The sequence below is a fragment of the Anabrus simplex genome, chromosome 1 (assembly GCF_040414725.1).
Source record: "Anabrus simplex isolate iqAnaSimp1 chromosome 1, ASM4041472v1, whole genome shotgun sequence".
NCBI lineage: Eukaryota > Metazoa > Arthropoda > Insecta > Orthoptera > Tettigoniidae > Anabrus > Anabrus simplex.
Genome location: NC_090265.1, coordinates 1192114516 through 1192129579, shown reverse-complemented (window position 1 = coordinate 1192129579; position 15064 = coordinate 1192114516). Strand labels below are relative to the sequence as shown.

Below are 15064 nucleotides of genomic sequence, written 5' to 3'. Positions count from 1 at the left end.
AAATAAAGCGAACCTTAATATTTTCACATGTGCACATATGTTATGCTTTTTTGGGATTTTTTTTGCTAGTGGCTTTACGTCGCACTGATACAGATAGGTCTTATGGTGACGATAGGATGGGAAAGGGCTAAGAGTTGGAAGGAAGCGGCCGTGGCCATAATTAGGTACAGCACCAGCATTTGCCTGGTGTGAAAACAGGAAACCACAGAAAACCATCTTCAGGGCTGCCAACAGTGGGATTCGAACCCACTATCTGCCAGATGCAAGCTCACAGCTGCACGCCCCTAACCGCACGGCCAACTCGCCTAGTTTTTGGGACTGACTACTGTAATAATAAGATAATTTCAGTTACTGAGGCATCAGCTCTGATGTTTGTGTTTCGTTTTAAGGCTAGTAGGATCAAGACAAAGATGGCAATGGCCTAGAGAAAAGCATAAAAACCAGAGATGAAGTAGGGAACCATGGAAAACCATTTCAAGGATCAACAGTGGAATGCATCCTAGGTTAATTACACTCATCAACATTTAAATGCACAAAGTTGTTGCAGAGAAAAAGAAAAGAAGAAAAAAAAAGAAAATGGAAGAAAAGAAACAAAACACATGCCTTAACATCACAACATATCAAACTTCTTCACTGTTGCAAACAACGGACTATAGAGTTTATTTTCAAGAGCAGCTGGCAGGATTCATGAACATTTCTGCCATTCTTCGATCCTACAATTTGAAACTACAGTTTCCGAGATTGAGCCTGTGCACTGGATAGATTGGTTTTGTCTGATACATATGCTGACAGTAACAGCCTTTTAGTCGCCGGTCATCAATTTCCAGGAAAGCAGGTGCAATACCAGCCAAGGTCAATTACATTTTAGGGTGTAACTTCATATCATTGGCTTTGACACATTAAAGAACTCCTGTGGAACAAAATTCCAACACCCTGGAATTTGGTAAGAATGTTAGCAATTAGAACAAATTAAATGAGTCTAGATGTAGGCATGCCTATATTAGTGATGATGCTTGTTGTTTAAAGGGGCCTAACATCTAGGTCATTGGTTCCTAATGGTACGAAATGAGACTTAAATGTAATGACAATTTAAAAGTCCAAAATCATCCACTGACCGGAATTCAAAACGTGATGACTAAGAATGAATGGATGGATATGAATTTAAAACAATCAGTGGATCCGACCTGCAATGCTCCACATTCCCAGAAACTAGCGTTAAACAATAGTACTACTGACCAAGGGACTGCTTCTAAAGCATAATCCTGAATCGATGATGCTTGTAGTCTAAAGGGGTCCAAAATCCAGGTCATTAGCCCCTCATAATGGTACTGATCGCTAGGAAAGTAGAACCATGGTATTTGTCATGTTGCGGTACTAATAAAGAGTAGTATAGACTCGCGGTATTCCACACATTATGGTACTACTCACAGGTAACGTAATATGCACATGTAACGCAGACCTATGGTGTTTTTCACATTGCGGCGCCATTTACAGGCAATGCAAATCTATGGTGTTCCTCACATAGGTGTACCAACCACAGGGACTCATACTATCCCGTGGTGTTCCGCACATAGTGGGTACTAATCACAGGCAAGCCAGACCCATGGTGTAGCTCATACAGTGATACTAATCACAGGTACTGTAACACTCGCCCTGATTCACACACTCCCGCTACTAATTACAAACCGATTGTGTACCTAACACAGTGGTACTATGCGCAAGTAAAGGCGACCCATGGTTTTCCCCACGTGGTAGTACTAATTACAAGTAGTCTCATGGTTCTAATTCGATCATCCCTTGGTTGCCCCATTTAGTCGCCACTACGACAGGCAGGGGATACCGTGGGTGTATTCTTCATCTGCGTCCCTCACCCACAGGGAGATGAGTGTTTGGTCCGTGAGACCTATTTTATTTCGCTCAAGTCTGCCGGCAAGCCGGTGAGGACCCCCCATCCGGCACCTCGGACACGCCACTAGGGAGTATCACCTCTCCCCGTGCTATGACAGATAGTAGGTACGTGGCCTATATTAGTTTCATTTCGCCCTGTGGATTGGGGCATTAAAATAATGCCCACGGTATCCCCTGCCTGTCGTAAGAGGTGACTAAAAGGGGCCCCAGGGGCTCTGAACTTGGGAGCGTGGAGTTGGTGACCACAGGGTCCTTAGCTGAGTCATGGCATTGCTACCACTTACTTGTGCCAGGCTACTCAATTTCATCTACCCTATCTGACCTCCCTTGGTCAACTCCCTGTTCTTTTCCGACCCCAACGATATTAGTGCACTCGAGGCCTAGGGAGTCTCATTTTCATGCCCTTCATGACTCTTGTCTTTCTTTGGCCGATACCTTCATTCTCGAAGTGTCGGGACCCTTCCAATTTTTTCTCCTTGATTAGTGTTATATAGAGGATAGTTGTCTGGTTGCACTTCCTCTCAAACCAATAATCACCACCACCATCAACACCGCCAGTTTCATTCTAAGCTCTAAATCCAATTCTTTAACGATATTAATTAAACTCTTTCTGTGAAAGCTGCCATAGCTTTTGGAAAATGAATAAATACCACATGATATTCTGTTATATTCCCACGCTTTTTTCAGTTACTTGTTTGAGTGAGAAGATTTTAGTTTGTAGAACTACATTTTCTTCATGAGACAGTTTCCTGGAGGAGGGCAATTAGGCATTTGAAAAAATATTTGTTCCTTCCTGAATTTCTGTACTTGACACTAAAACGGTTGCAATCTTGATGAAGGGCTCTTGTTTTCAGAATGGTTTTCTAAAATGGTTTAATTTGGCTGGAGATTCTTTTGCCTATTTGGCCTCACATCTCCTTCTACATATATAATAGTTTCCTTCTGCTTCATCATTTTGGATCCTCAAGCTATTTAACTGTTTTTACGTAGTTCTATCTTTTGATCCCATCTTTTTGCTATCATTTTCTTGCTCGTTTTATATCAGCAATTGCCCTATTGTAATATTTGATTAACTAGGTCTTTGGTTACCTGATGGTCTCGTTCTGCTGCATGTCTGATAGTATCCTTGATATTATTCCTATCATCCTCTATGTTTACTCACTTTTCCTACAAATCTCAGTGAAGTCTTGGTGCATGTTTTTGTCTGAGTTGTATCTAGTGCCTTTTTTTAAATTTTTTAATTACAATTTGCTTTACGTAGCAATGACACAGATAGCGACAATGGATAGGAAGGAGGTAGGAGCAGGAAGGAAGCGTGTGACCTCAATTAAAATAAAGGCCCAGCATTTGCCTGGTGTGAAAATAGGAAACCGCAGAAAACCATCTTCACGGCTGCCAACAGTAGTGTTCAAAGCCACTATCTTCTGAATGCAAGCTGAGAGCTAGCGATTCCTTGTATTTATTTTTTATTTATTTATTTATTTAGAAACCAAAACCGCGAGAAGCCGAATTACAGAGTTCCGCAATGAGAAAAAATATTTACAATGGAGCAGCACCTAGCAAACATAAAATAAGTGGAAGGACAATGAGGAAAGAAACATGTAATGATAAAAAAATAGAGGAAAAACAATTAAAAACTAAAAAATAACTGTAGATACACCAATTACCGAGCTCGACAGTTGCAGTCGCTTAAGTGCGGTCAGTATCCAGTATTCGGGAGATAGTGGGTTTGAGCCCCACTATCAGGAGCTCTGTAGATGGTTTTCCGTGGTTTCCCATTTTCACACCAGGCAAATGCTGGGGCTGTACCTTAACTAAGGCCATGGCTGCTTCCTTCCAACTCCTAGGCCTTTTCTATCCCATCGTCGCCATAAGACCTATCTGTGTCGGTGTGACGTAAAGCAACTTACAAAAAAAAAAGAGACCAATTAACAGCAAAACATGAAGGCAAAAGAAATGAGGAAAATTCAAGATCGAATGTAAAACGAAGAGAAGAACTTACAGCTAGGCACACTAAGATAAATACAGATATAACACATAAGTAACGGTACAGTACAGTAATAAATAAATAAATAAATAAATAAATAAATATTACATTATGTACAAAAGAGGAGACAGCAATACGAAGAGAAAAAAGGAACATGAAGAAAATGAACTAGGTTAAGAATCGATTAAAGGAGGCATACGAAGAAAAAAACGTCCAAGTTCCTGTCAGAAGATAAAGAGTTAAGGAGGATTGGTATGCGGATAAATAATGTTCTTTGAACGAGTGAGAGAGGAAGGAATACGGAATATGAAAGGGTGGATTAATCCTGGTTTTGCGAGTTGGAACATGTAGGGAAAAGAAGGATGCAGGTTCAGAAGAACAAAACCGTTATCAGCGTTATATAGGAATCTAAGGTCGGCTACTTTCCTGCAACTAGATAACGGGCGAATATTTAACTTATCTAGTATCTGATTACCGCTCAAGTTCCAACAATCAGATAATCTGGCTCTAACAATGGCACAGACGAATGACTACACATGAACAATGTGATTCAGATTAGTGGATGAAGAGGTAGACCAAATGGGAGATGCGAATTAAATAATCGGTAGGTTGCAAGATACATAGTAGGCTCTGAGGGCATGGAAATCGATGATGTCAGAAAATCTATACAACAAACCAAGAAGCGACATTGCTTGTGAGGTTATCTTTTGTATATAGAGGACGAATAAAAATTTACTGTCAAACAACACTCCTAAATCACTTTGTTCTGTTAGAGTTGGGAATGGGTTACCGAGGAGGGAGTATTTACTAAGAATAGGGGATTTATGAAGCGTGATCAAAATAGAAGAACACTTGGTAGGATTAGGCTTAAGACGTCATGTGGAACACCATTCAGAGAGTGAGTTAAGTCCGCTTTGTAAGGAGTTTACGTCTGATAAAGAGTCGATATGTCTGAATATTTTACAGTCATCTGCAAATAGTAGAATTTCACACAAAACAGAGGTTATAGTATTAATGAGATCATCAATAAGTAGGACAAAAAGAAGGAAACTGCCCTGTGGGACGCCAGAATGTACCATAACAAGAGTCGAACGAACCCATCAAGAACCACACGCTGAGTTCTGGTATTGAGGAAGCTCTGCAGGAGAGTTAGGAAGCGACCACGAATATTAAAACGTTCTGCAAGTTTATAGGAAAGAAGAGCATGGTCTACGGTATCAAAAGCCTTTGCAATATCAATGTAGCACATGTCCAGCTGAGAACAGGCATTAAGAGCAGATGTTGCACGATGTAGAACAGCCAGATTAGTTAGGCAAGAGTTACCAGGAAGAAAACCATGCTGCTGGGATGATATATAAGGAAGGGTGAAAGAAGAACTACGCTGGTGGGCAATCTTTTCACAGATGAGAGACATATTTTCTCAGGACATTGAGTGTACCTTTCATGAGGAAGTGGCTGGAGTCACATTCTGGTTCTCACATTATTTTTGTATTCTCCACAATCAATCTATGTTCTCCTTCAGTTAATATACAGAACCTCATTAATCCGGACAGCCATTTAATAATAATACATAAATGCAATTACAGTATAAAGCTGAGTTACGAGTGCAATGCTGTAGCTAGAAGCAGATGAAGATACAGGTTATCACATTTTTACAAAGGAGGAGACTGTACAAAGTGCGATTGCTGCAAAAAGCTCTGAAATGGATGAATATGACCAACCAGGGTGAAGCAGGTGATATTAACCCTAAGCCAAAACATAATGAAACCATCTAAATCTTGTCATTAAATACATTGAAGATAACAACGGTGAGAACATATCTGCATATTATGAACATTTCAGGCATCTGCGTGAGTTAGTAATTAAAGAAATTAATATCAAAAGAAGACAAAAGATTCAGCAGTTTCTTCAAACCAGTCAGTATGTCAAGTGTGGTCAACGAAGGTGTGCCATGATTGCCATGTTCTAATTCTGTACTACAGTAGTTATTCTGTTTTTTGTAGAGCCTAATACTGTGCTGCTTTATACTGTATCTTTTACACTAAATAACATTTGTATTTCGTGAATTTAAAATACTGCACTGTACACGTTCTTTTTTACTGAACAGAGTGCTTAAGTATGTACCTTAGCTCATTTCATAAGTTATTTTGTTTAATCCAGACTTTCATTAATTCAGACAACCTAGAGCTTAAATTAGTCTGGATTAATGAGGTTCTACTGCATGATCCTGCATGTTTCCTTATGGATACTTTTAACGAAGGAAATGTACACAGGTCATTCTCCATAAGAGGGCAGATTTTGATAGAAGTTTTAAAATTTAAAATGTTTTTTTTTCACTTGATATCGTTTTTTGTTACATTTCAGTATGCAGAATACTACTAAAGTACTGGTCCTAATTACTGATCAGTACAGTTTTTTATATTATAACAATATCGGTTTACGTTACACTAACTACTTGTATGGTTTTTGGAGACGCCGAAGTGCCAGTATTTTGATTCGCAGGAGTTAATTTACGAGTCAGTAAATCTACCAACACAAGGCTGTCGTATTTTAGCACCTTCAAATACCCCAGACCGAGGCAGCAGCGAACCTGCCAAGTTGGGGTCAGAAGGCCAGTGCCACTCAGCTCAGTAGTTTTTTTAATATTATAATATGAAAGAATAACATTTATTATCACATTAGAAAATAAAAACAAGACCTTTTCTTCTTAAAATCAATATTATTAAAACATATTTACGTTGTCTTAGAGTATAAAAAGACTAAATGCTGATATTAGGATCAGGAATATAAAATCAATTGCTAAAAAGTAAAAATAATGGCTGTCAATAAATTCAGTCTGCACACTTCCTAAAAAGGACTGGAGACGTTAAGATTACAAGTAAATTTTCATAGTTGTTCAAGTCATTAACGAACATTTACTTTTACAGTAGATATGTCAACAATATTTGGGAAGATGGATTTCTTAGATGATCTTCTCATGTTATTTATTTATTTAATCCATTTACCCTCCAGGGTTGGTTTTCTCCCATACTCAGCAAGGAATCCTACCTCAACCACCTCAAGGGCAGTGTCCTGGAGCACGCGACATTTGATCGGGGATACAATTCAGGAGTGGTGGTGAGATGATTGTTTTAAGAGTAAGTACAATTAGGCAACCATCCTCTATATAACACTAATCAGAGAGAAAAATGGAAGGGATCTGACACTTCGAAACATGAAGATATTGGCCAAAGAAAGGCAAGGGCCATGAAGGACGTGAAAATAGTTTGGGGTCGAGAAAGAACAAGAATTGACCAAGGAAGGTCGGATAGGATAGCTGAAAGTGAGGAGCCTGGCACAAGTAAGTGGAAGCAATGCCAGGACTCAGTTGACGGCCCCAAGGTCACCAACCCACACTCCAAAGTTCAGAGCCCCTGGGGCCCCTTTTAGTCATCGCTTACGGCAGGCACCATGGGATACCGTGAGTGTTATTCTACCACCCCCACCCACAGGGCATTACAATTGTGGAGGAGGACTAGTACCTCACCCAAGCAGCCTCAGCTGATATGCTGAACAGGGCCGCTGTGGGAGATGAGAAAATTAGAAGGGATAGGCAAGGAAGAGGGAAGCAGCTGGGGCCTTACGTTAGGTACCATCCCGGCAATTGCCTGGAGAAGTGGGGAAACCATCGAAAACCACTTCCAGGATGGCTGAGCAGAATCAAACGCCCTCTACCCAGCTGACCCTCCCGAGGCTGAGTGAACCACGTTCTAGTCCTTATACAACTTTTAATATTTCATGGAAGAGCAGGGAATCAAATCTGGGCCTCTAGAGGTGGCATCTAATCTCACTAACCAATAAACCACAGAGGTAGGCTAGATGATCTTCTCATGTAATATCTTAATTGTACTTTTTTTTTTTTTTTCTGATTCATAATATCTCCTAATTCTTCCTCATCAGTCTTTTCCAATCTCTCTCTGCTCATGTTGCCTCATGTTCCAGTAATTTTTTTTCTTGCTTCTTTCTTTGCTTGGTACCATCCCCTTTCCTTTGATTAACTTCCTCATACCTGATTGGATCGTTCTTCATTGATTTCCTTAGATTTCACATAGATTCCTTCTCTTCATTTGAAGATTTTGAAGCTTTAGCCTTTCTTGGATATTTTCTTTTTTGTTCTTAGTCATATTACCATCAAAATAAAGCCTAATTTTAGGAAAATATACTTTCCAGTTTCATTATTTAGATGAACAATTAGACTGTGCATTAAGGATAAATCCAGTCTGGCCCCGCGGTGTAGGGGGCAAAGCGTCCGCCTGTCACCCGGCTGGGTCAGGTTTTTTTAATTGGAAATGATTAATATCCCTGGCCTGGGGACTGGGTATTTGTGTCGCCCTTAACGTTCTTTTCCTCACATTCAACACTCTATACTTTCGCAATTCCAATTACATGCAGGTTCATATCATATGGTGCAAGTGTTGGCAAAAGATCTCTCGAGGTCAATGCCATGAACAAATATTAAAAAGGGACAAATCAATATAATACAATATTATGAAGTACACTACTGCATCACAAACTCCGTTACTTGTTCTCACATCTGTGTATAGCACTCAACGATAACAGTAACGGAGGAGAGATTTTTCTCTTCTCTGTTGAACTACTTGAAAACATTCTTCTTTGTTGAACTATTTGAAATCATTTGACGTTAGGAAATCTCACTTTTACAGTAAGACTAGACTATGTATTACTTATGATTTTAATCTGTAGCATAATTAAATTATATGATAAATTAAAAATTATAAATTAAATGATATAACCATGTCAGAGGTGGAATTAACAGTACGTAAAATGAAAATGGGAAAGACACCAGGAATGGATGAAATCAGTGTGAAAATTATAAAAGCTGCTGGACCTGTTAGACTACAATGGGTGTATAGATTGTTCAAGTGCATATGGAGACAGAAACGTGTGCCAGAATACTGGGTAAACGGAATAATAATAATAATAATAATAATAATAATAATAATGATAATACAGTAGAACTTCATTAATCTAGAGCCCATTAGTCCAGACTTCATTTAATAAGGACAGCCATTTAATAATAATAATAATAATACATAAAAGCAATTACAGCATAAAGCTGAGTAAACTACCGAGTAAACTGTAAACTATGCAGTTTGTGCTGCAGCTAGTGATAGGTTGTTGACCATTCCAAGGCCACTCTGTTTTTGAGCGTGCGTACGTGATAACCTTCACTTGCACTAACTCCCATTAGCCTCAATCATTCAGCTGCCTGATACACTTCATACAAGGGCTATGCCGAAAGTTTTTAGCAGAGTGTGAGAAAAAATTTTTTTTTTGCAAAACAATAATTACAACTTTTCAAAATACTCTCCATTAGCACGTATACATTTTTCTATTCTCTAAAACCACTTAGAAAATGTCTCAGTCCAAGCTTCTTTCAGGATGTCACTTAGCGCACTCTCGTACACTGCAATGGCTTCTTCATATGACGAAAACCGCTGTCCACGAATTGTTTCTGAGCCATGTATTTGATATCCTCTCCCCTCCTATACTATTTATTGTGCCTGTTTTAATGCTTTTCAATTTTGGTACATTATTGTGTTTTTTCGCCCGTTGTTGTCCCTTTGGGCAAATAATAATAATAATAAATTATTCCTAAAAGATGCTCCCAGGGTAAAGGAACTATTTCCGCCCTGGGAACGGCCCGGCCTGTGCTGCCTCCCCTCTGCCTTCCCTCCCGTACCCCTGCGGATGCGCCAAGCTCTTTACGCAGACACACCGTGTCGCCTTGCGTCACGTGGTCTCGCGTCACGGCTGCTCTTGGCCAGGCCGTGCGGCCTGGCTGGGAGCAAGAGTCATTCTTGCCTCGCTCTCTGACTTGAGCATCTCACGCACCGCCTTCGAACCCCGGACCGCTAGGGGGTATGGGAGGTAAGCACTTAAAACTCGCTCAACATTCACGGACAATGGGAGGACATTATTTGATTGTAAACCACTGAATAGGCGCTAGAGTTGTTTCAAGTTGTTGTAAAAGCAGAGTTGCCTCTAAATCGTAAAGTATGTGTGAACCTCTTGGGATCGTTTATTGCAGTCTTACTGCAACTTAACTTATTGGGCGCTTGTGCCCTTTAGTGGTTGAAAGTATATATATATGTATATGGTATCATGGTATGTCATGTTAAGGGAAAATTGCGCTCCTCCTTGAGCCACCTGAGGTGGCGCTTTATCAATAAGTCTTATCCAGAATTACCTTTTACACTGTTTTTGGGTGATGAACTGTGAACAGGGGCTGGATCCCTGTAAATTACAATAGGGCACGTGTCGGAGGAACCTGAGAGATGTTGGTGTTTAAATACTTTAAAACTTTTTTACTTTTCTTGGTGTTTGCCTATTTGTTTAATAAACTTTGTTAACCTGATTTCCTCGGCTATCTGTGTTCTTGCCCTCTGGGTTGTACTATATTCTCGGGAAGTCCAGACCCTATGGAGGCCGCACCTTCTGTAGGTTTCGCCAGTGATAATTCACGGTACAAAACTGGTAGCAGAGCGTTCGTTGGATCTGGACTTGTTTTCGATTAGCCGAGGAATTTGAGCCCGTAACATTCTTTCCGTTTCCGGGATTTCTCTAGTCGTTGTGTGGTTTATATCAATTCAACCATGTCCATTCGAGACATACCTTATCCGGGTTCCCTGCGGAAGGAGGAGCTTTTGTATGAACTTGGGATACGTAACTTAGAGTCTAAAGGCACCGTCAAGGCCGATTAAATTTTGTTACGGAATAACTTAAATAGACCGATTACGGTACCCCATTATACTGAAGGTGAGGTCGCTAGCGCGCTGTCCCTTATTCAGGCTAACCTTATTAATATTGCATCTGTGATGGATTTTCTGGAGAATGACGTGGCTTCTCCTCATCAACTCAAGAGACTACAGGGTAGATTAAATCACTATTGTCAACGAGTGGAAGATCTCCTTTCCCTGGAATTGAAGGAAGAGATATCGGGTCAGGTTCTCGAATTAAAGGACACATCAGCTGACCTTTTAGAGAAGGTGGAGGCCTGGTTAGCAGGGCTTTCCATTAAATCAAAGCCCGTTCTTCCCCCACCTGCCCAGGCGGAAGGCGAGTTGAATCAACAGTCTCGTAGCGGTGAGCTTGACGAGGAGAGAGCTTCGCTTCAACCGCAGCAGTCTGTTCGTTTAAATGCTCCTTCCGATTGTCGCCCGTTGAATCAACAGTCAACTGTGCCATCTTTGAGCTCACCCTTTTTCGAATATGCCTCACCCTTTGAATATGATGTTGAAAGGTGTCCCTCGTTACTCAGTAAACTCGGCAAGCGATGTGGTTTCTTTTCTTCGGTTTCTGGTTGAATTTTTGGATCATGCCTTAGTCTTTGGGTTAACGCATGCTCAAATTCTACAGATTATTTATCCATATACGGTTGGGGTTTTGTCAAATAAAATAGTAAATGCTATTTCGACTCAATCCTCACTACATCAGTTTCATGCTCATTTATTGGCTCAGTTTATTCCTCCTAGGGCTCTACATTCGTTAGTCCAGAAATTTTATTTCAGAGTGCAGCGCCTGGATGAGTCTCTATCGGAGTTTATTTCGGATATCAAGTTTTATGCCAAGGTTTTTGCGCTGAATTTCACTGAAGAGCAAATTGTAGCTACAATCGTGGAGGGTATTTCTCCCTTATACCGTTCATGTTTATGCTTCGTGTCCCAGCCTCGTAATTTTGAAGAGTTGGAAGCGATGGTTGTGTCTGCGGAGGGTTTTCGGCATGCTGATTCACTTCGAGTTGAGAATACTTCTTCCTTGCCCTGTGATAATTCTGCTTCTTCGTTGGTTAATAAACCTGCCCCATTAAAAAGATGTTTTGGTTGCGGGGCTTCCGATCATCTTCGAAATAAGTGCCCTGCTCGTTCTACTAGCGCACAGGTGTCGGGTGCCAGTTCGGGCACCAGGGTTCAGTCTAGGCCTTCTAATGTTGTATGTTTCAGGTGTGGGGTTCCTGGCCACGTGGCGCGGCAGTGTTCGCGTAAGCCGAATGTTAGCTGACTAGATCGGGAAGCGGGAAGTGTTGGCCTCCCCGGTCTATCGCCTGTAGAACCAGGTTATTCTCGCCCTTCCTCCCGCGAATATTCTCTTGGGTGTCCCGATCAGTGTTTAGCCATATCCACCGAGGTCAAGGGATTAGCCCCCTTCGTCAAGATAGAGGTAAATAATGAACCGGTATCGGCCCTTTTGGACTCGGGAAGCGTAGTCTCGTTTATCAGTGAGAAGTGGTTTGCTCTCAATAGTTCTGTTTGTAAATTTTCTGATGTACTGCCTGTATCTCTGTCGTTTGTTGCTGCAAATTCTTCCAGAGTGGAAGTTTCCGGCGTGGTAAGGTGTAAAGTTCGACTGGCTAATTTCTCCTGGAAATTTCCCCTTTATGTAACTAAAAATTTGCCATATCCTATTATCCTCGGCTCTAATTTTTTTGCACATACTGGGCTCCTGTTGGATATGCAGGAGGGCTCCTGCTGGTTTAAATTCTGTAAGGCTACTAAGATACCCTTATTTATGTGTAATTCTTCTTCTTCATGTGTTGCCTCACCTCCTCAGGACCAAATGGCATTAGACCTTAGTCATTTGCCCGAGAATCAAGTGGTATGTATCAGGGAAATATGTGATGACTTCCCGGACGTTTTCACCGAAGAATTGGGGATGACGAATCTTTTAGAGTACAAGATCGAGGTCACGGACTCGGTTCCGGTTAGGTCACCGCCCTATCGCTTGGCTCCTCCCAAAATGCAAGCGTTAAAGGAGATAGTTAATAAAATGTTGGATCAGGGCATTATTCGGCCGTCTACTTCTGCCTACTCCTCCCCCATCTTCCTTGTCCCGAAGCCTCAAGGTGGTTATCGACCTGTTTTGGACTATAGGGCTTTGAATAAGAAAGTCGTTTTGCAGTCAGTTCCTCTCCCTGATTTGCATTCTTGCTTCTCATGGTTCAAGAAGGCTAGATATTTTACAGTTTTAGATTTAAATCAGGCGTATTACCAGATTCCGTTAGCTGAAGAGTCTCGTCACTTGACAGCCTTCGCTACGGACTGGAATCTTTACGAATTTTGCCGTTTGCCTTTCGGTATTTCCACTGGCGCTGCTGTCCTCACTAGGCTGCTCGATCAACTGTTTTCTGACATCAAGTTCAACTATCTTTATCACTATCTAGATGATGTCGTAATTTTTTCCGAAACCTTTGAGGATCATCTCCACCATTTGAGGGAAGTGTTGTCCCGTCTTCGCAAGGCTGGTCTTACGGTCAAACTTTCTAAGGTATCCTTTGCCAAGCCCCAAATGTCTTTTTTGGGACATATCGTGTCATCCAATGGCGTCTCTGTTGATCATTCTCGTACCGAGGCCATTCGCCAGTTTAAACTTCCTCTGGATGTTAAGGGTGTTGCTCGCTTCGTTGGGATGGTGAATTTTTTTTCGAAAATTCATTCCAAATTTTGCCAATCGAGCAGGGCCTCTTAACGCCCTCCGACGTAAAGGGGTTAAATTTGAATGGGGGCCCTCCCAACAAGCTGCCTTTGATGATTTAAAGTTGGCCATATCTAACGCTCCGGTGTTGGCTATGCCTGACTTTTCCAAGCCTTTCATTGTTCAGACTGATGCGTCGGCGTCTGCCGTTGCGGCCGTCCTGTTGCAGGAGTCGGAACTGGGGAGACGTCCCATTGCATATGCTTCTAGGACCTTGTCTTCTGTCGAGGCAAAGTATTCTGTATACGAGCTAGAAGGATTGGCGGTATTGTTCGCTTTAGAAAGGTTTCGCATTTACCTAGAGCATGAAAGGTTCGAACTCGAGACCGACAATCAGGCTCTGAGTTGGGTTTTAGGGAAACCTAGGAAAACCGGCCGTCTGGCCCGTTGGGCCATTAGAATTTCAGCTTTTCAGTTCAGCGTACGTCATATCCGTGGTTCGGACAACGTAGTCGCCGACTCTCTTAGTCGCATGTTTTCGGATCAGCCTTCTCAGGAGGGCGAATCATCAAGTTCTGAGGTTCCCTTGTCCTTACCCTTAGCGGGGGCTATCTTGTCTGATACCCCATTACTGTATCATGACGTGGCTAAGTTTCAAGTGGAGGACCCTATTTTGGGACCGATTGTTCAAGATCTTAAGGAAGGGAAAATTATTGATCCTTATGTGTTAAGGAATGGCGTACTGTGTTGTCCCGCCCGTCACGATCATAAAATGAAGGTCGTTATTCCCTCAGTCCTGGTGCCCATGATTTTTAAATACTTTCATGAAACTCCTCTTGGTGGCCACCTAGGAGTATTTAAGACCAGGGAGAAGATTAGGGAAAATTTTATTTGGAAAGGGTTGGACGCTGAAGTACGGGAACTTGTTAAAGCATGTAAGGTTTGTGCGCTCAGTAAGCCTTCTCCTAACACCCGTGTCGGCTTACTGTCTTCTAGCCAAGCTACTCTCCCTATGCAGCGGCTCTATATCGATTATGTAGGTCCCTTGCCGAAAACTAGGACTGATGGTAATAGGTTTGTGTTCGTTTGTGTGGATGGTTTTACCCGTTTTTCCTGGTTGATTCCGACGAGGTTAGCCACTTCTGAGACCACTATTAGATGTTTGAAGTCCATATTTTCGTCCTTTGGTCCTTGCCAGTACTTGGTCTCTGACAATGCCAAGGCCTTTACATCGAACCTGTTTAAGAAATTTTGTTTCAGCTTGTCCATTTCTCATGTTACTACATCCCCCTATTATCCACAACCTTCTTACGCCGAGAGGGTTAACCGAAATTTGCGGTCTGCTCTCATTGCATTTCACCACGACGATGTTTTGAGGTGGGACACGTCGTTGCCTTGGCTTGCATTTGCTTTCAATTCTGCGGTACACGAGGCTCATAAATTTTCCCCTAATTCTCTCATGTTTTCTTTCGTTCCTAACTCTCCGCTCACCAACTTGTGGAATATAAATGAGTTGTTGCCTGAAAAGATTGATCCCCCTAACATCAGGGCCGTTTGGAGAAAGGCCAAGCAAAATCTGAAGGTCTCGTATGAGAAGAAACGGGAGCGCTATGATAAGGGGCGCCGTCCTACTGATCTTGCCGTCGGTGATAAGATGTTTGTTAAGAATTTCGTTCCTTCTGGGAAACTCGCTCCTCG

General features: G+C 41.7%; 1 protein-coding gene across 1 annotated transcript in view; it reads right to left on the bottom strand.

Annotated features, from left to right (window-relative positions):
- Nucleotides 1–15064, bottom strand: part of LOC136858180 (27 kDa hemolymph protein) — a 76107-nt gene that overhangs the window by 41307 nt on the left and 19736 nt on the right. The window lies entirely within an intron of this gene.